At 40.6% G+C, this 22,225-nt stretch overlaps 1 protein-coding gene across 2 annotated transcripts in view; it reads left to right on the top strand.

Moving 5' to 3' along the window:
• mafa (MAF bZIP transcription factor a) overlaps positions 1 to 22,225 on the top strand; it is an 87,223-nt gene that overhangs the window by 17,983 nt on the left and 47,015 nt on the right. Inside the window, exons 3-4 of one of the 2 annotated variants that reach the window (XR_015776779.1) lie at positions 16,423 to 16,491; positions 17,589 to 18,327. The exons of the other annotated variant lie outside the window; for it this stretch is intronic. The gene's annotated coding sequence lies outside the window, so the exon portion shown is untranslated. Of the gene's footprint in view, positions 1 to 16,422; positions 16,492 to 17,588; positions 18,328 to 22,225 lie in introns of those variants that run through there. 2 annotated transcript variants of the gene reach the window in all.

Below are 22,225 nucleotides of genomic sequence, written 5' to 3'. Positions count from 1 at the left end.
AAGCAGCTTTAAGCCCAACACTGGAGGCATCTGACCCGAGCTCTCCGGTTCATGGAGCACAAGTGCACACAAGACACATACACGCACTAACACATACACACACAAATCAAGTACGACAGGATTTCTTGGTTCACTTTTCTGGTTCAGAGCTTGGTCATATAGTGCCTGGGTGTTAAACATCGACCCTGTGACCTCTGTATATTAACACGCTCCAAACACACACACACCACTACACACACATGAAAGACTGACAGAAATAAGCACTCACACGCAGTTACCAGCAGCCACAGATGGAGGCTGACAGTTGCATGTGTATAAAAAGATATTTTTGGGGAAAACTTGATAGACAGTGAGGTGAAGCGAGTCAGAAGGGAAGGGGAGGGGAGCCATATGGGGCGGGATCATGAGAGACAGAGGGATTGATGCAGGCAAAGAGAAACAGGGAGATGCAATTCAAAGCTCCGTCGCTCTCACTTGCAATTAAAATAATTTTGGTATGATTTGAGGAAAGCCTGAGCTGTCCTATCAGTTTCCAGATAAGTTTTCTCCTCCTCCTCCTCTTCCTAAACCAGAATGCACAAGAGGTGACACATGCACAGTCATGATTGAAAACCGACACAGTGTACGCTGACAGCTGCTACCATACGGCCGCCACCGAGTTCCTTTCACTTGCTTCTGCACAAACATCTACAGATGCATGCACTCCCACACACACTGACATAAAAATGCACACACAGGTCAGCTGATGGGCAATACAGATATTCTGAAGCGCCTGTGATGACTCAACTGTGTGTGCATTCCCAGTGTATTTTCGGAAATTAACTTGCAGTTTGCGTGCGTCTGTGTGTATGTTTTTTACCATATAACCTAGCGTGTTTTGGTTTTTAGGTGTCTTCTTTCGTTCTCTATTTCTCACCTTACCCTTAAAATAGCTGCTAAGCATTTGACTTCATTAAAACCAGGGATGGAAATTTTGATTTAAAAAAAAAAAAATTAAAAAACACTTATAGAAACCGAGGACCAGGAGAGCGAACACACACTAGAGAAAGTGTGGGCAAGCAGCGAAGCAAAACTTAACAGGGACTGAAACTTGATGTTACGTTGTCTTTTTCTGTGGGGGGTTAATTGCTAAAGTAAATATAGCAGCACACATACAAACACCCACGTAGATATGCACAAAAATAAACTAACTGCTAAAATTTCATTGGTCAGAGTGTCATAATACATGAGGAATCTTGCAAAAAAATAATGCCCAATATGAACGGCACTTGATCGGGTGCTTGGTAACTGGGGGGGCGGATATCCTCAAAACAGATCTGCAACAACACTATGTCAAGTATGTGTCCTAACTATTTCACATGAGCCTATGACAAACCTGACTTGAGTCAGTCTTGTACAACACAGGACCCAAGTACACAAAATTAACACCAACTGCAAGCCAACAGCACAATAAGCGGACAAAAATGACCTGTATGTCACCTGTATCTCATCAACACAGGGTTTACAACACAGGACCCAGGTACATTAAATTAACACCAACACAGCACAGACGATATTCACCTGCATCTCAACAGGATTTACAGTACAGGAACACTCAAAGCTCATGGCACAATAACCAAAGAGTAATGGCAGAGAGGCCCTGCATCTCCCCGAGGTTAACATTGATTTAAGAATGATTTTTAAGAATGATTTATAGCTCGCGGTGAACTTCTAAGATCAGAACTGAATCCATAGCGACGACCTGTAGTTCATAGCAACGGTTTGCTATTCGGAAATAACAGGTCATGGGGGCCAATCACACCCAGACGCATCGCGCCAAGCGCAACCGCTCCAAAAAACACATTGGAAGGGTATCTGGAAAAGCAGATGGGAGCGCCTTGAGTGAAAAAGTTGAAAATATTTTATCTTTTATGCATGCCAAAAAAAAAAAAAAAAAACGCCATAAAAGGTTCCACTCAGCAGATGTACCATAGGGGAACAATGGTTATGCTGGCGACGCGTCTGGGTGTGATCGGCCACATACAACATGTTTAAAACAGAATTTAAAGCGCAGATACACGCAAAAGGGGATACGTTCAAGTCACCTCAGTGCATAGCACTGGTAATAGCAATAATGCTAACTAACATGAGCTTGCTTAGCACTCACCTGTTGAGAGGTTGTCATGTTGGTCGTTGTCCTCCTTTTGTCCCCGTCCGTTAACGTTACTCCGCTGGTATCAGCTTTGTCCTGTCCATTCTGTCCACACTTAGTCCTTGTCATTGTTTCTCACAGTTTCTTAATACATCCATGGCTGGACTCCTCTGCTTATCCGTCCTCTCTGTCCTCCTCCGGTGCAGGTTGCCGTCATTACCGCCGCTAACGAAGATTTTCGACGCTAACGTTATTTTTCTGAACTTTTGAAACACACTGCAGAATCAGCCTCGAGTGTTTTCTTCTTTTATCTCGAACCTTCTTTGCTCCCCTAGTCGTGTTTGGGCTCCGTTTTCCATCTCATTTATGTTTTTATTGCAGTTACGCCATTCTATCTGCCTAGACTTTATTTACTTCCTGCTTGACCTCTGACATTACACGATGGACCGATCTACTTTAAGCTGTGGGGGGAGAACGGCCGGTACCACTGCGCCTGCCTTACATAAGTAGACTATTTACATTTTTTGCGTAACCCCCTAATCAGATGGGCTGTCCCAGTGCGCCATGCCTTGATGCAAAATTTACATCGTGGCCAGAAGTGGAATTGGGAATTACGTAGTGGCCTCAATTTTACTGAATTTAGTACTTAAACAACACCTTCAGGATTAACTGTTTTAGACGCTATTTATTTATAAAAACGCTACTTCCGTTTGGAATTGCATTCCTCACTAGGTGTTTTCTAAATTGGGTGAAATTTATTTTACTCTGTAATTGTTATATTGATCAAATTCCTGTCTCTCTCTCCAGTTTTTACAAGCAAGTACTTTTGTCCTGGTTTCTCATCTACAAGCACAATTTTTCCCCACATAGATATTTTATATGGAATAACAGGTATATGTGTTACAACAAGAAGTCATTATTTTTTTATGAATGGCTCAGTAATGGTATCTCATTAGAAAGTCAACTTTTCAATAAGCAGGGGAAACTGTTTAACTATCAAGAATTTATCCGTCATTACAAAATCCCAGTGAGCCCTAAACAATTTGCTATTGTTTTCGATGCCCTCCCATCAGGTGTTATCATGCTCTATGCAGATCATGCTTTTTTCCAACACCATGTGACACCTTTGCTTGACACAACTTTTTGACACATTTACAATCTACCCATACCCACTTCTTAGAGAGAAGCTATTTTTCAGTCTATGTGGCCAGTGGCTGAGTGTTTACGAAAACAAACGACAACGGCGCGTGCTCGACGCACTTCACCCATTCATGTCATCATGGCCTACACCAAACACGATTGGCTGTAAGAAAATCATGTGAGAAGTGATGCATAAACACAGATTTAGGAACCAGGAAATTAGTTAAAATGACACATGTAAGCTAAATTAAGTGCTTAATATAAGCGTCACAATGGTCAAATAATCGTACATTATGCAAATTTTGGAATTTTTGATCATACATTGTGCAAAATTATCGTACAAATATGATTATTATCGTACATCTGGCAACAATGCTGGTCTGTTTCTGTTTTTCTACCTGTCTCCAGACACCTTAGCTTGTGTGTCTGTGAAAGAAATCAAACAAGGACACAAATGAACAAAATTATCATGGAGAGGTGTGACCAAATGATGGAAAATGTGACCACAAATTTATGAAATAACCTGCTCCTATATACTGTAGTTTAAGACTACAGTTTACCTCTGTACGCACACAGAAGGCTTTACTGGGCATGCCCAGGGTGAGACGGCAAGGTGGCAGTATGTCTGCGTCATTTGGGAGGTTTGCTGGTTGTCACGGACACACAGAGGGCGACGTTCCAGAGAACAGGAGGTGGGTGCAGTGACATAAGCAGGGCGCAGTGCCCTTATCGTAAACGAGACTCTCACAACACCTACATATGGAGGGGTCAAGGGCATGCACACACTTACTCACACTCACACATTTTTTTTTTGTGATGTGAAAAACATTCCACAAGGGGATATTTGTGCCTTTCATTTTAAGACTACTCTTCTTTCTTTGCCTGTCAAATTGTATGTTTTTCAAAGTGAATACATCTTTTTTTCAGTCTGTGAGCAGAAACAGCACAACGCAGAGTGCCTCTGGTTCCATACACTTGGCAGCATCCTGCACACACACTGTGTGAGTGCTGTAAATAGCCAGAGTGTGTCGTGCATCTCTGCTGTGTTTGGACCTATTTTAGAGCTGACACAGGAAACAGGGCCATTCTGACAGCCACCCTGCCAGCCGGTACTGCACACAGCAGCCCCGGAACCTTCTGTCACACACACATATACATACACGTGCACACACAGACACACACAGACACACACACACACACTCAGACATGCAGGCATACACACAGAAAGACCAGATTTTTCCATGTTAACAGCCTACCAGTGCTTCATCCACCTCATAGACTTCCACGAATCATTTAATTTCCTTTTTAAGTCAACCCTCCTTCTCTCATCTCTCCTTGTTCTCTTCCAGTTTTCCACAAACTCTGACTGGAAAGACCTTTAACAAAAGCCTCCCCTGCTGTGTCACTTGGCAGCCCCATGTCCCATGTCCCTCATCTTGTCTTTAGTATTGTACATTTCAAACCTTGCAGCGCACGGGTGATTTCACTTCTGAGCCAACTCAAGAGAATCAGGCTGCTTTGCTATGTTACATATCCCTGCATAATAAGCAAAATGATAACTCTGGCAGAGGGGAGCTCAATTACCCAAGACACAGGTTTCTGCTTTCAGCTACATGAGACAGCTGGAGACCTGGCACAGTCTACAGAGTTAATTTGGAGTTAATTCATGTGTGTTTTTTTTTTTTGTTTGTTGCTATTATGGTTTATTGTTTCTGTACTGTTCTATATTTATTTCATTTGATGTGTTTCATTTATTTCATTTGAGTAATGTAATTTAATTCAGCATCTTTGTCATTTATTCATTCGCTAAATATTTTGAGTGGCTCAGTGAGTTTATACCCAAATGAAGCTGCATCTCAGTGACGTGACAGTGCAAGCTCATTTAGAGACCGTTTGCATACAGACATAAACGCCTCTTCAAAGGCTGGAGCAGAGTCCCACTCACCAGCCTCTCATATTTGGGGTGGAAGATAAATTCTGCAGGCTGCTCCTGCCTTCCTATGTAATTATGTGCATGGTGATGTGCTTTTACAGCCTGCCTAACAGTCGGAAATTATCTCCTGGAAATGAAGTCCAATTAATTGTGGCACTTTGGAGGCGTACGTGTGTGCAGAAACACTGTAATGACACTTAACAGGAAATTGGCTCCTGTTGAAATATTTAATAAATAAGTTGTGAAGTGAAACAACCTTGTATAATACTGACAAACGTAACTTGTTCGTTTTTGTTTTGGTTTTTTTTTACGTGTGCGCACATACACAAATGTGCGCATGCGTGCACACACACACGGCCCCTTTAATTTCAATGAACTTCTCAAGTTCAGGTTCAAGAAATTTTTATCGTCCCCCAAGGGGCAAATTCTTGCGCAGCCAGCAGAAGTACAATAGTGCATACAATAAATACAATAAAACAATACATTTAAAATCACACTTAATCTCAGATACTCTGAGTTAGAATAAACTAGCCGATAGTTTATGTAAGATGTATTGCATGATGTCACAGGTTTGTTTTTAGCTGTGACCTTTTTTTTGTTTTGCATGTCACACCATCTTTCTCTCCCCATACTTCCTGTCACCACTGTCAGCAATTGAATAGAAGTGAAAATGACAGAACACACATATTTTTTTTTTAAACTGAGAAAAAGAAATTATGAAAAACGCGGGCAGATAAAATTATTTTGAAATACGTACGGGTGCACACTAGTGATCTCACCTAAAAAAGGAAAGTCTATAAAAGGAAACAGCAGTCTTTTAGGGTCAGTGACATACTGTGTCACGCCACAGTGGCTTTCTATTGTAGGACACACTCTGATGAATCAGCACTTTCGCAGAATAGCACCTTTTGTTTTTGTCCCTGGGATTGTGGGTGTTCTGCCCAGACCTACTGTCCAGACACAGCCCATTCATGAATTTGATTTTTCTTTGATTCAATACTTGTTCCATAATTGTCACACTTACTAAGATTACTGGTCTCTTGGGAATTATTCAACGACTAAATGTAAAAGCAAATACTAATGCATGTTTGACACAGTCCTCGTATGGTTATGATATTACATATAGTCAGAGTTGGTGACTGACATAGAATCTGTTGCAGTGGATTTGACTGATTTGCTCAAGGGTTCCTCAGCAGCAGCTGTGATAGGTTTGTAAGTGAACTGGAAATGGTCCCTTTCCATAGTAAATTACGCCTGTTCACAAACTTACTGTCTTACAATACCAGGTACAGTTGGTCATGTTTTGTGTCATATTTGCTGAAACTGTCACTATATACCAAGATAAGCACGAGACAATTAGTTTGTTTTAAAAAAAAGTCCCTCCTCCTCTTCCTATTGCCTCTTTGCTAGAATCAACTGTGGAACACAAAAAACAACCAATCAGAGCCGAGGAGTGTCTGTCAATCGTGTCAATCACTACTCATAAACTGAGGTCAAACTTTCAAAGCAGGCAGCACTGATCAAGTATGAATCAAGACTCTGAATGTTCTATTTCTTACTTATATGTTTTCAGAAAAATATTTTAGTGTAGTGTTAAGCAGTAAAATGACAATGTTGGTCCGGCTGGTGCACAGTGCTTCATACTCCCATTTAACTGTATCCAATATGGCGGCCAGGTCACAAACATTGTATTTTACAGCAACACAGTACACTAAAATATGTTTCTGAAAACATTTAAGGAAGGAAATAGACAGCGCAGTCACAGTTTGTGATTCATATTTGATCAGCGCTGCCTTGTTTGATAGTTTGAATGCAGTTCATGAGCAGTGATCGACATGATTGACAGCTGTGTTAGAGACTCCTCGGCTCTGATTGGTTATTTTTGTTCACATGCAGTTAGGCCATTAGAAGCGCAAAAACACAATAGAGTAGGCGGAGGTGATTTTTTTCCACAGATTATCTGTCTCATTTAGTGCTGTGTGAATACTGTGACAATTTCAGCAAATATGAAAAACTGTTGGAGGCTGCCTTTGCTCCCCTAATAAAAAGCCACCAGAGTTGTTAAGACATTCTGTCAAATCTGGATTTTTAAAAAAATTTTGATTAATGTAGCGTGTATCGCTTTTGTGGTACTATGCAAAAAAAATATTCTTTAAATTCACCACCTTCATAATGCAGAGTTACATTTGTCACTGAAAACACTTTAACACATCCCATTCTGAACAAGTTTTCTTAGATGTTTTCATAAGAACGAGTGTGCATGTGTTTATCTTCATATATACATATATATATATATATATATATATGTTTATAACACTCACATCATTACCTGAAGTCATTATGCTCTGCTTGGTTACACATAGCAACTCATTGGTCACTGTGTGTGTGTGTGTGTGTGTGTGTGTGTGTGTGTGTGTGTGTGTGTGTGTGTGTGTGTGTGTGTGTGTGTGTGTGTGTGTGTCTGTCTGTCTGTCTGTGTGTCTGTGTGTCTGTCTGTCTGTGTAAGGTCCTACTATAGACCCATCAGGCTCAGCAGTATGGCACGTAAATGGCAGCGGAGTGGTGTGAGTGTCAGCCGGAACGTGTGCTTGGCAGGCAGCGTCTATGCTATTAGCAAGCGCTAACAGTTTTATTATTAGAAAATAAACGGTGCGCTGCAAAACTCTGAATGTTATTAGCACCTCACCATCTGGGTCTGACAGCTGTGTTCAGCCACCATCATGGCTGAACTGCTAACGGCTATATCTGAAATCTCCACTCTTTATCTACAGTACTCTCACACTCGTTCTCTGTGTCTGTCAGCGTCTCTTTCTCTGTTTCTCCCTCTCGCTATCTTTCTGTCTTCCACTTTCTGGGTTTCTTGCGGACATAAAGATAAGTGAGGGGACAATATGTGAACAGAGATGAACACATATATTTCATGGCCTCACAAAGAGAAATAAAAAAAAGCAGCAGAAGCTCTTGTGATTTGTTTTTCCTCTCGCGTCCTGTGAAATGAGCATTTAGTTGTGTATGACTGCGCTTCATTTCTGATGGTAAACTCATGCTTATTGCCCTAATTTAGCTGTTAGAGTAAAAAAAAAGCCTCAAAAATCCAGAAGCATAACCACAAAAAGAAATCTGCTCTCACAAAAACGCAGCCCTTTATTATTGTTCAACTCTATAAAACATGTTTTACACAAAACAGACAAACAGCATCTCTTAAAGATGGAAACAATAAGTCATAATGCTTTAGAAAAAAAAGAGGCACAGTGGTTGTGTTTGCTTGCATTTTAACTTCTGAAATTCATTGCTTTTTATGCACATGCATGAGAGTGTGTCTGCACAGATACCTTTAGAGAGAAAAAAATCCCGCATGTGTGTTTTTCCTCCCCTATCACACAGCTTTGCAGGGCTTTATTTAAACAGATAACCTGCTACTAGAAGCCCCCAGCATCCCCCAAAACCTCCTAACTCCTCTACTTGCCTCCCAGTTTTTCACAACAAACCCCACAGAAAGGAGACAACTCCAGAAACGAACACTCTTATTGCAGACACTGCAGAAAAGCCTTACCCTGCAGCACTTCTCTTCCTCCAACAGAAAATACTTTTCTCCGCTAAAACAGGCCAACTCCTTCTAGGGGTGCGTCTCCCGTGCTCGACCTAATCTACATGCATACTTACCTTCCTTATATTTAGGGATGTCGCTACCAAGCAGCGTGAAGGACTCTGGATGGCAGAGGAATCTATTTCACATATAGTTGCACAGGGCTAGCGTACAGGAATAGGATATAGAGCAGGGAAATAGTGTGTTTTCAATTTCACTGACCCTCTTTTGTATTGCGCCATGGGTATCTGCTGTTTAATTTTATTTATCTGAGTGTTTCTTCACTGTCTGATGGGTTCACGGACCAGTGTTGAAACACATTGTTTTTAATGCTTTTATTTCTTGTTTGATTACTTTGCCTGCATTGCCTCAGCAGGCAGAATATACAGCAAGTTTAAACACAAGAGGAGATGAACTTTACAGTACAACATTTGTTTGTTTCCGTCTGTCTTTCTTTGTTTTTCATGAAATGGGACGTTATCTAAATTTAGATTTATTAATAGGATAATCTTTTTCTAATTCTAGTACTAATGCCACAGTCATATAATATACTTCAGAACATCATTATGAGCAGCCAAATCTGAAACACTGATGATGTCAGTTACCTCTTTATAATCCCAATTCATAGACAAAACTGTCAACAGACAGCTGGTAAAATGGCAGCAAAGCCCATATTACTGGCAATTACCGGAAATCTAAATCAAATCCTAAAAATACCAGTGAACCAACTAATTCAAAAAGTGTCACTGCTTATGTGTATTTGAACTGATTAGTTAACAAACCACCACAAACAAAAAAGCAGCATGGAAACAACAAAAACGAAGGCAGGCAGTGCAACCACGAGCGAACAAAGACGAAATCAAGCTGCAACCTTCAGCGCTCAACGGTGAAGCTGCAGTTCTGTGAATGGTCACTTGAGGCTGACTCCAGAAGTGAGTTAATTTCCATTGAGCCCCATATTAAAATGTCCAACTTTACAGCCAAAATTAGCATGTTTACAGCCTGGTAAAAACAACAACAACAACATAAAAAACACAGTTTTGGTCTCTGTCGCTAATTTAAGACATCTGAGGTGAATTTTTTTTATAACTCATCCATTTACATTTTATTAAGGCTCAAAATTAGTTATTTAAGGGCAGGTCACTTTGGCTGTCTGTAAAGCTTTACTACAGTCTATTTGTCAGATTAACCCCTCTCTCCTCAATCCTGTCGTTCAGATTTGATCTCTTCTAGCTCCAAAATAACAAGATGGCAACGGTCAAAATGCCAGACTCAAAACTCCAATATAAAAGTCCACAAACCAGTGGGTGACATCAGGGTAGCTATATTGTCCATTATTTTATAGTCTATGGTCCCAGTCCTTTTCTTCTGACAGTGTGTTAATGCAGCATCCTTCTTATGCTGAATAAAAATAAGCATGGTCTGCAAGTATTGTAAATGTATAATGCTGTAAATGCAATTTTTGAGGCGCAAAGATAACTTAACCCTTTCAGACGTAGGCAAATGGATTAATTTCTTTAAAAACACAAGAAGGCAATGAGCAACTTTACAAAATATGGCTTAAAATTAGCAAGAAATTAGTATAAAACTGTAAGAAAATGACAAAATAAAATAAATAATAAATAAATAGAAATAATAAAATAAAATAAGCAATAATATATTAATTAATTAATTAATTAATATGACAAGAAATTGAGCCTAAGAAAGTATGACAAATAAAATTTAAAAAATATGTTGTTTTTTGTAACAAATTTTAATATATAATTACATAATAATCACCTTTTACGAATATTTATTATTTATTTCTTGCAATTTACAGGACATTTCTTGCCAAGTTGCTCCCTTTTTTTTTTTTCAAAAGAAATCAAACCAATCTGAATACATGTGAAAGGTGTCTCAATGCAGCATAACAAAAAACTGATCTCAATCCAGGTTCTGAAGGCTCAAACATGAAAGGATAAACATTTTACAATATGACACAAAAAAACGTCTGTCTTCTTTCACCGTTTCTTTTTCATGTTCAGCATCTGTCCTGTGTTTGTATAAAACTGATCATTATGAACTCTTCAAAAGTAGTCATAACACTTGTAAATCACTTTGTTTTAGTATAGAACTTTGCTCTAATTTTGAATAACTATGGGACTGGACATTTGGATCCAAAAAAGGGAGCAATTGACAGATTTGTCTCAAAGTGAATACTTAGCAAATGAGTCACACTGGCAGCAGAAAAAACTGCTAGGCTTTGGACCTGTTGAAATACGTAGCACAGTGCTGGCAGCATGTAGCTATTTTCTTCAGAAGTACATGAATAGAGTCTAAACAAACAGTTTCTGAAATGGTATCAAACACCCTGCGAGCGAGCACATTCATTTCACTCCGCCTGAGGTTTGCACAGGGACCATTTCTTTTTGATGGTGTGTACATTTGTGTTTGTGTGTTTGCACAGCTAAATGTGCACATCTGTGTGCTACGTGGTTAATGCACTTGACTTGAGCCTGACCACAAATCAAGGTGATGGCTGGTGAGTACCACATAAGAGAACAGAAATGAAGCAGATAAGTGTCGAGATCAAACAGACCTTCCCCAGTCGAAAGCTCCCCTAGAGGGGCTGGAGGGCTGCAAAGCACGGCTCAGTGTACGTCTCATTTAGTGGAGGCAGCGCCACAACCGCTAACGAGGTGATAACACGGACAGACGATAAGTTATTAGGAGAGAAAAAAAAGATCAGTTATGTCACTTTTCTTTGCTTTCTCTGTGTGTTAGTGTATGTGCCGCTGTTTTAATGGCATCTTTCATGATAAATTCTCCGTGTGAAAATAGAAAAAATGATTTCAGTACTTCAATGACTACATTATATGCTAGTCTGAAATGAGATCAGAGCTGAAGTGGTCCAACCACAGCAGACAATGGTGCTCTGAGGATAGATGAGGAACGGCATTGATGAGAGCTTTCTGTCATTGAGCTGGCTGCCAGCCAGAACCTAATGTGGACTGTGGAGTGTTAGAGTTTGACAAGACTGAACGCTGTTTGTCTGACAGCCAGATTACTGCTCCGTATCTGAGACCAGATCATAACCAGAACCCCTCTGCTTCAACGTCTCCTTTTTCTCTCTGTTTTTTTAAAGCAGTTTGCATTTTTCCTCTTCTTATTTCTCCTGTTCTCTTTAGCCATGTTTTAACGTTCATTCAAAGTCTTAAAAGGCAGCACACTTGCACATTTTTCTCTTAGATCTGTCCGACATGACTTTTTTCTGTCTTTCTCTTGATCGCTACTTTTCTTATACATCCAATAGTGCAACCGCACGGGGCATGTCTGCAGTTTACAGGGGATATATGGAAAGATTGTGAAGCAGCTCAACTAATAAGCTATTAATTAAGCTACTAATGTGTGTGTGTGTATATATATATATATATATACATACATACATACATATACACACACATACAGACACACACACACATATACACACACACATATACACACACACACACACATATATATATATTTATTTATTTATATATATATATAAATTAAGAATGCATTAAATAATATATCCAAATGTCTTTCCTTTTGAGGAAAATAAACACATTATAAAATGGTGTGCTGCTGATTTTTAGTAGAATAATTGTCTAGCTAAAACAGGCTGAGTGTGCAGGAAATGCCTTGGTTCTTCATCAACCTGAGCGAGCTTTAACAATTCAAGTAGGGCAGGACAATATATAGATATCAGGATACAAGACTTGATATCTTTTTGATTTTTTAATATTGTACCTGTTGTCTTTCCTTGCTTTTCAAGGCTGCAGTACAGTAAAGCGTAATGTAATTTTCTGAACTTATCAGACTGTTCTGTTATCTGCCTTTACCCACTCAGCCATTGTGACCACATTACTGATGATTATTTAAAAAATCTTACTGTGTAAATATTTCGCAAAAGGACCAATAGTCAATGCTATAATATCGTCACAATGTCGATATCGAGGTATTTGGTCAAAAATATACAATATTTGGTTTTCTCCATATTGCCTGTCTCTAAAAGAAAAGAAGAAAATATAAAAGCATAAACACTGGCAGGACCGCTTTGTCTTGGATTCACATGTGCAGCCACAGCTCTACCATCAACTGCATTTTCTCTGCTGTAAAGCAGTTTTGAACGACTACATGAAGCCATCCCATCTATGAAAGTGCTATGATGAAGGGATGCTCGAGCACATTTGAGAGTTCTGTGAATACGTCAAAGACAAAAAGTTGTGCATAGTTTATAGTTTTCAGTATTTAGTCCAACTGTTGGGATCCCACTTTCTCTAACCATCTACCTCTGTTTGTCATCGCCTCACTCATTTCAGGTCATCGCCGTCTGTCCAGCAGCTGTGTTGTCCATGGCTCTATTAATGACAGTGTGGCAGAATCAAAGACAGCTTTACGACAGTCATTCCTCCCTACCGACAACCAAATTTTTCTGGGGGAGAAATATTGTCTTATCTTGCGGTACAAATTCAACCACAGAGCCTTGAATACAACAGCACATTTTTACACTTGAAATAAGACTTATATTTCTCTCCTTCCTTGTTTTGTTTGTGTAATACTATTTAGAAATTTGGAAAAAAAGATTGATTTGATAAGTTACGTCTCCGCTGGAGGAACTGTGCAGAGTGTGTGGATATGAAGGGGGGTGTACATTGTGAGTACTGCATTGAGAAAATGTTATTACATAAATGGACTATGCAAGACAAAGACTTTGATATTATCATAATTAAAAGTGAGCAGCACCATATGGTGAGGGAGAGGAGCTGCACAAAAACAATCAAATTGAAAGCCTCTCAGTGAACAGAAATACATGAAATGCTCATTTTTCAGCCAGAAGAACTGACAAAGTCTAAACATACACTTTTCTATAACCTTCTCCTCTCCTCTCCCTCTCCGCGTCCTGTATGTGAGTGTATGCCTGGTCAGTGCCCCGGGCCCTGCTAGGGGTCTACAGTATGCTCCAGGAATAGTCCAGTCACGTGGCCACTCTGTGGGATCTGTTCCCTTGGCAGGAAGCTGTTATATGGTTACAGTTATTTTTGTTGTCTGTCTGGGGATAGTTTTTACTGCGCTCCAGAGAATCAATAATTGTCATAAAAAGACTGCGTCACCCGGTGCCCTCTTTGTGCAGGACAGTGAGGTGGTGTGTGTAGGTTAGGGAGGCGTGTGTATATGTGCGAGTCTGTATTTAGACGTGTGAGCATGTGGAGTTGATATTTGTCAGCACGTGTGTTATACCAAAGGACGTTTGTGTGAGTGTGTATGTAATTACGCATTTGCATTGGTTTCTATATGAAGATAAGATGAGGTGACAAGAACAGCTCATGGTTTATTTTTAAGATAATTTTAGAGTGCATGGAAAATGTGAAATATGTTTGTTACGTGAAAGGAAATGAGATGCAGACTGTGTGGTATGTGACGTTATGAGGTGTTTTGAGATGTGTGTTAGGATTTGACACAAAAACAGGGGCAACATGAGTCAATCAAAGCAAAGCAACGCGTTTAATTTAACTACAGCTTGCTTTGTTTTGTCATAACTGCAGCTCTGCTTCTTTCCACACTGCCTGTTACCTCTTTGACCTGCTGCATCTGTCTGCTCTCCTGCGTGTCCCTTCCTGTCTGGAAGGCCACACCACATCCCTGTCTTTAGTATGTCTGCCGAGTATCTGTGTCTCTCCTATAGCTTGTCTATTGTATACAGTATATGTGCCACCGTAGCCCCTGAAGCTGCAGTCAGCCCTGGGGACTCAAAGAGGAGGTCCTATAACAGCGCAGGCAACGGAAGCTGGCTCCTAGCTAATTGGTTCCTGTGTTAGCGGCACACAGAGACGGTGTCAGAGTCAGCACTTTCCCTCCCTCTTCCCACGTTCTTTCTCCTTTTCCCTCTCTCCATCCCTCCCTGCCTGCTTGCCAACCACAGATGCCGCAGGTTTGACATCCCTTCAGGACACATGCCTGAGCTAATATGTACATTGCAGGATGTTTGTGTGTTGACAGAGGATTTGGGCGTGCCGCTGCCACTGCCAGTTTGACAAATAAATCCAAACTGCTCAGAAAAAAAAATAATTTATAAGTGTTGTAAAAATTAAAATTTGTGTATCTAAGAAGCGGGAGAATTAGCAAAAATGAACTGTCTCAAGTATGCGTCTCCTCTGAAGAAATCTGCCCCTGTGTGTTTCACCTATTCCTTGCTGTTCATGCCTGCAATCTTGTCTGTCATTGTCTTCTTCTGTCCTTTGTATCTGTCTCAACCCACAGCCACAGCCAACTCCATAGGCAGAGCAGATGAAGGTCACTATGTAACTGTGTTTACGTCGCCCCTCCCCCCCGAAACACACACCGACCCACCTTTCGGCTGATGGTCCCAATGACAGGGAAGGTAGACTTTAGTCTGGGTAATCACAGCTTGTAGGTGTCTGTGCTCTGAAATGTGTACAAGGATGCTTCCTCTGTGTGTGTGTGTGTGTGTGTGTGTGTGTGTGTGTGTGTGTGTGTGTGTGTGTGTGTGTGTGTGTGTGTGTGTGTTTTCATACTGCGAGAGGAGATGACTATGAAGCGTATCCCACTGAGTCCGAGTGTACCTGAAGAAAGCAGGCCTGGTCTGGCTCTGATCACAGAGTATGTGTCTGGTCGGCCCCAGCCTGCTGCTGTGTGTTTATCATTGCAGGATGTCCTCTCACAAACGGCCACAAACTTGGGGTGAGCCTCGCGTTAACTCACACTCATAAAGTGTTATCCTCTACGTTCTCATGTTCATGCCGAAGGGTAAATACTGTAACTCTGTGCTGTATTTCGTGGCAGTTTCAGCTGATGGGGAACAATTTCATACACACTCCTGCCGTCACATATGATTTTGAGTGAGTTTTGAGTTATCAGCATTTGATTTGCCCCATTATTTAGTGTCTGTGCTATGGATTACATTCACTGAAACCATTTTTTCAATCAAGGAAGTGAAGCCATGAAGGTCAGGCTGGGCGAGCTTTGACGCATGTGCATTGATTGTATGAAATAACGAACGTGGCTACAGCGATGTCAAACATTGGTTTGTGGACTCCCATTTTGAAGCCTCAACTTCAGTATTTTTGCCATCTTGGTATTTTGGAGCCAGATGTGACAAGACAAGGACTTGTGTCCTGCGTCTCAGGTGTAAAGAATGAGTGTTTTTTTCGTGGTATTAAAGCAGTTACTTATTATAAAAACCATTTAATACTGATGCCTTTATATGACCTATATAAGGAAATGAGACTATCAGCAAAAAGATATTTATATATAATAAATCCTAATGCCTTCCCCAAGTCCAATTTCCCTTGAAATCAGATAAAACGATTTATGGCATGCAGATCAGGAGAGCATGCATGTTTACATTTTACCAGGCAAAGTTTGGCACTGATTACCAGTTTAGACAGCTGATGGAAAGCAGGAGGAGATTTTTTCTTTAGATATATTTATTTTTCAAGTTATATGTTTTGGTTATAGCTGATACTGGGGCAGCAGGATCAGGAAAGAGAAATAGAAAACAACTGACCAAAGAACAAATAAAAAAAAAAGCTACAAGGGACAATGCTAGAGCATGGACGATAAAAAGTCAACTTGTTGTATATTCAACAGATAAAAAGAGTTGCAGAACTTCAGAGGATTCAAAACTCATTCTGAACTGGCCCTCCTCATCCTAGACAGGTATGTCATATGTATATTTTATTAATAAATTGTGTGTGTTTACATCAAAATATATGAATACAAAGTTGACTTCGTTTTAAAATCGTCATATTAAAGGGGACAATTTTAGGTAGCTATATATAGATACATAATTTTATCACTTCCTGCAAACATCTGCGTTCCCAAAAAGAAAAATAGCGTCACAAATAAGTTGCATCTCTAACTCACATGCAAAGTAAATGCACTCGCTAACCAGTTCAAGGGCTTGATGACTCATAGTATTTTTGTCCACAGTTGCCGCCAATATCAACACAAAATGAAAGTTTGTTTTAGTTGCTTTAAAAAAAAAAAGTCAGCACATCTCGTGTCATGCTTCAAATCAGTAAAGGCTTTTACAATATCTAACCAAGACCATGATATCTTTCTAGCTTTATAGGGTATTTTCAGACACACCCACATGCCTACATGTACATCAACAGTGGTCACCACTTTGCTGTTACTGCTCCTCTTCAGTGGCATAGCAAGCAAACAGATTGGGTGTGGCACAGAGAAGTCCTTTTGTACAAAAAACCACATAAGATAAGTGATTTGTTTCACTCAGACTGCTGAATCTTCATATTATCTTCAGCTGAATTCAGAATATTTTACTTTGCATAAAACTTTGCAATAAATTTGCATTTTTTAGACTGAAGGAACAACCACAGTGATCAGTAATGCTGTACTGCACATATAAGCATGTGAGTATGATTGACTTGAAAAAATTGAACCCAACTTTTTGAGATTTGATTTGTTTCAACATAACCATAAAAACACAATTTGTGTTAGTTGCCAGGAGTCAATATTGTAGAGAAGATGTGAAGTAAATACACTGAAAGTGAATATTTTGTCGATATGCTCCAGAAAAAAAATATTCCCTGTGGCTTTAAATCACCTACAAACAGATTTTTCTGAATGCAGATCAGTTATGAACATGATTTTTAGAAGACAGGGTTGATCTGCTGTAACAAAGTTTCACAAAAGAGTGTGACCTCTGAGACTGAATGTACCAATAGTTTCCTTGTGTGGCAGACCCTTGTCTCCTGTCACACTCCTCTAACATTGCTTTCGTCTCCCTCCAGCCTGATGACTCCGGCGCTGACCTCCTCTATGAGGGTGGCAGCCCAGGCTCGGCCCCTTCTCTGCCCCACTGCATTAAACATTGATGGAGCTGTAAGGGAAGGCTGGAGCCTGTCTCCTACTCTGGTCTGGCCCTTGCCTATAGCAGGTCTCTTCTCTGGCTGCAACCTGTCTCCTTTCAACGTTTTTCCCTCCCTTTGCGATTTATATCTTCGCTGCTACTGCTGCTGTGGTTATTCGAATGTGGTGGAATGAAGCTGTCTGCAGCAAGTGCTGCTCAGTACAAGAGACACATCAAATCTCAAGAAATGAGAGTGATAAGTGTCTGCTGCCTGTGGCCAGTTGCACAGCAGTGAGACGTGACTTCCTGGAAATGACTGTGTGTATTTGATTCCTGTATTTGCATCTGTGTCTATGTGCGGTGCATTTGTGTTATGCATTATGACTCTTACCACAGAGCACGGCTATATGAAAGGAAGTGGTAGGAGACACAAGACAGCAATACTTTCCTTCCTTTATCAGTGTGTGTGTGTGTGTATGTGTATGTGTATGTTTGTGTGTTTGTATGTGTTCCAGTACTGCTGCACAACATCAGAGCATGATCTTAGCACCTTGCTATCACTTCAGTTTCTTAAAGACCTGTTTGCTTAAATGACACATATTTCAAACCAAATCGGGATAATACTCATTGATGCCACAAAAAATAAAATAAGATCAAATAAAATCCAAAGGCCCAGCAGATCATTTCACAGTGACAAGTCCAAACACTTCCAGATCCAAGAGAGATTTTGTTGTTTCCATCCTCACCCCACTGAGCCATTCCCTGAGAGATCTGCCTTACAACCAACAAGTGGTGGAGTTCAGCAGCATACCAGACCTAATACTGAGTCCTGCTAAGACTGTAAGTGTATTTATAGAGTGCAATGTGAGCTGGGTATGGGTATTAGACTGTGAGAGAGCGAGACGTTGTAATCTAGCATTTGTGAGAATCGATGTCTGGTGTTTGGGCATGTGAATGTGCGAGGAGAAATCACGTACGTGTTTTCCTTTGTGTGTGTGTTCGTGCAGTGTGTTTGCATGTGTGTGGATGTTTATACATGGCTGGAGCAGGCTTGTGTTAATCAGGATCATGTCTGATTATGTGGCCATAGGGCATGGAGGGTTTATAGACTATGCTTGTGTTTTGTGTTGGCAGACTGTTGTGTTGGGTCCTGAGAAAGTCTACTAGCAGATCTGCACCGGCCTCTCTGCCAGTAACCTGCCGTACAGCCCTCAGGCAAACTTCCATGCAACACAACCCAGTACAGTAGGGCTATTCTCTGTTCTGAATCACACAGAGCAGAGATATGATACATCCTGCAAGTGCGCTGTAACACAAGAGCAACATAGTTTAGAAAATTAGATCACAGTGATTCGGTGCAAATACAATTTTTTAAAAAGGTTATGATTGCAATATAATTTCTTTCAATGTTTGTGATTCCTCCACCTGGAACCATCAGATGTGATAAAATCATCTGAGCTGGCAAAATGAAGCTTATGCTTTCTCATTAATTTGAGGAGCTCAGACCAGTTGTCTGCTTCAAGAAGAGAGAATCAAATGAGAATAATCCTAAGTGAAATAATCACAGCTCTGAGCAACAGCAAACGGGGATGAATAAATAAGGCTGACTAAATAAATGATCAGTGATTGTTTGGCTCTAAGTGCTGTTGCTGTAGCTCAGCATCCTGATTTAGTCGAAGCCTTCAGCCATCCCTCAGCGGAGCTATGGTCTTAGCGGAAGAGAAACGGCTAAAAAGCCCCATTCTTCTTCATACCTTCAATATTCAATGAGAGCGCTAATTGCACTGTGCTGAAAGAAAGAAAAAAGGGAGGGAGGCGGAGTGGGGAGGTGGGAGGGATCTACTGGCTAATGGTCCGTAGGGGGAAAATAAAGGAGAGGAAAAAAGGGGGATTTAAAAAGTTAGACATATCCTCAGGAGGTTCCTTCCTCTGTGTTTTTACCTGTGCGTCTCTTAGCTATAATGCTAATGCTCATTAGCCAGTCTGTGTGATATCCGTTGAATCACGGCTACTGTTAGCGACCGTCACCGGGAGCACTCTGGCGAAGTGAGTGCATCCAATGGTTACGCACACGCTCCTCTGTTGTCAGCTGGAATCCAACTCTGGCTTTTTTTTCTTCCCTTTTTTGTTTTACCTCAAAAGTTAGTTGGAAAGATATCTTGGAATATATTCGCTCAAGGTGCACCCATTTGTGAAGAAGAATTGGGGGATGCATATGCATTAAAAAGTCTTTGTGTGTATAAAATGCAAGCACAGCACTTTAGCCTTCCCTCATCCTTCCACCCCCGTTTCTCCCTTTAATCTTTGGCTGAGTTATAATACAATAAGTCCCTATAATCATTGGATCTCCTTCTCTCGACTTACCTGGGATAAATGAATAGGTTTAAACAGAGAGGTAGAGAAAAAAAGGAAAAAAATACTTTACCATTGTTTATAAAATAAACAATGGTGATATATTATTGTTTAATGAGTTTTTACAATTGCTACTTGTGGCCACAAGGGGCAGTATGTGCAGGACATCTGTCTCAGGTACCAGGCTGCAGCGTCTCCTCCTCCTCTCCCCTACAGTCAGCCCTTTCACTGTCCCCTGGTATACGGCAACTGAAATACTGCTGATCGGAAGTTTTTCTCATAAATCATGCCATCCACCAAACAAAGCAATAAAGATGTTTGTTTGCATTATTGAAGGAAAAGTATTGCCTTGGGTCAGCTTTAAGCAGTAGTGTGTGCGTGCGTGCATGCATTCTTAAAAATAACATGTTCACTTGAATGTGTGCTTGCCAAGTATTTTTTTTTTTGCTTGGAAAAAAAAGTAATTTGCTTAAGAAAAGCATATTTTGTTGAGTTGACTGTCTTTTTTTGCCCACATGGTAATCGTATTTTTGATTGCTCAGCCAATCAGAAATCAGATGCCTGTGTGTTTGAGTGTGAAAGCAGTGGGTGGTGGGAGGAGGTACATACTGGATACACGCACTTGAAATGTATGTTTGGCTGCAAGTCTGTGCTGTGTGCATACAGGTTTGGGCTCTTTTATGTTCCAGTTTTGTCTTTGGGGATCATTTACAACTCTCGACAATTTTATAACAGCCCATTTGGTGCTATTTATATTGATCACACAGGCTGCCAAGCACAGGCTCAGAATGCGGGCTTTTCCTGAATTGAACTCTTTCTCTCCCTTCAGCTGCTTTCCTTTCAACAGCTTGACTTCCTTCATGTTTTCTTTTTTTTTAAATTTTTTTTTTTACATTGATACAGAATCGCTCTTAAAACCTTTCTTTGACAGTGGTGCATGGTTGCATGTTACTTAGGAAGATGAAATGGTGCATACCATGCAGTTATGATTGTGCAAGCTTATCAAACAGGCTGTTAAAGTATCCTACACTGCTGTGTTTTTACTGTACACACATTCCTCATGTGGTCAATCTGTGCCTTGTTTAATTATACTCACACTAATATGATTCCCACTATAGATAATACATATATACAAATCACTGACTCTCACGTGACGCTCTAGCTTGTGTGTGTTATGTGGTCTCTTTCTTTCTCTCGGTGAGCGACGCAGATAAACACACAGAGGTTTGTTGGTTAATTTTACTCAACTTAAAAAAAAATGGCATAACTGGTATTAGTCTTAAAATGTTTCTACAAGTGCAGTGGACACAAAATGTTCAACGCATATATTAGATAACCTGAAAAGAGTCGGTACACACAGTACCCGTGTAAGATCATTTCCGCCTGCTTGCTAATTAGAGAGCAACCCAACCCCGGTCTCTATCAATAGGATCATCCACTCAGTTGGTCAGTCAACAGCATTCCAGCTTAAGCTTGAGCCTGGTACACTCATTAAAAACAAACCCAGGTATTTGGTTTGCGGTCGCGAGGCTTGCATGCGATTCATCACTGCATGTATTTGTGTGCGTGTATGTGATGAAAGCCTATAGGTCCGACCCAAGTTGTGCTGTAACTTAACCTGGTCTACAGGAGTCTGTTCTGGGCTCTTGGCTCCACTCTCTTGGCCTTCAAGCATTCAGCAGTTCATCTAAGTAGGAGTTTGTGAGGGCTTTTGAGTGCTTCGCATGACCAACACGCTCCTTTCTAGCCGAGATAGTTCCCCAAGGTAGCCGAAACGTCTTCTGTTTCCCCCTTGAGAAATTTAAAACTTAAATAATCAAGCGTCAGGTCACCAAGACAGGCCTGAAGGCCCTGACACGCCAGGATGACGGTCGGCCGTCAGCCAGTGTTGGGCTGTTGGTAAGTGTCTGTGGACGTACTTTTTGTGGTGTACCCTGAACCATTGGCGATAGTCAGTCCTTGTTGGCGACTGAGCAGGTGGAATTGGTGGCGGAGCCCATTGGTGAGAGATATTACTCTGCTTAGCTGTTCAGTTAAAGTAAATCAGTGCAGGAAAGGAGATACAAAGCAAGCAAATGTATAAAGTCAAGAAGGCTCTTCTCATTTTTCATCATCATCTCATCTGATCATTCCAATATACAAATATTTTAACGATGACATGGCCATCTGGAGTAAAGCAACTGAAGACGCAGTGGTAAGCGAGAGTGGTGTAAAAATGGTAGGCAA

Source organism: Plectropomus leopardus, chromosome 1 (assembly GCF_026936395.1).
Source record: "Plectropomus leopardus strain MGB_pleo_1.0 chromosome 1, ASM2693639v1, whole genome shotgun sequence".
Classification (NCBI taxonomy): domain Eukaryota; kingdom Metazoa; phylum Chordata; class Actinopteri; order Perciformes; family Serranidae; genus Plectropomus; species Plectropomus leopardus.
This window is presented reverse-complemented; position numbering and strand designations above follow the sequence as displayed.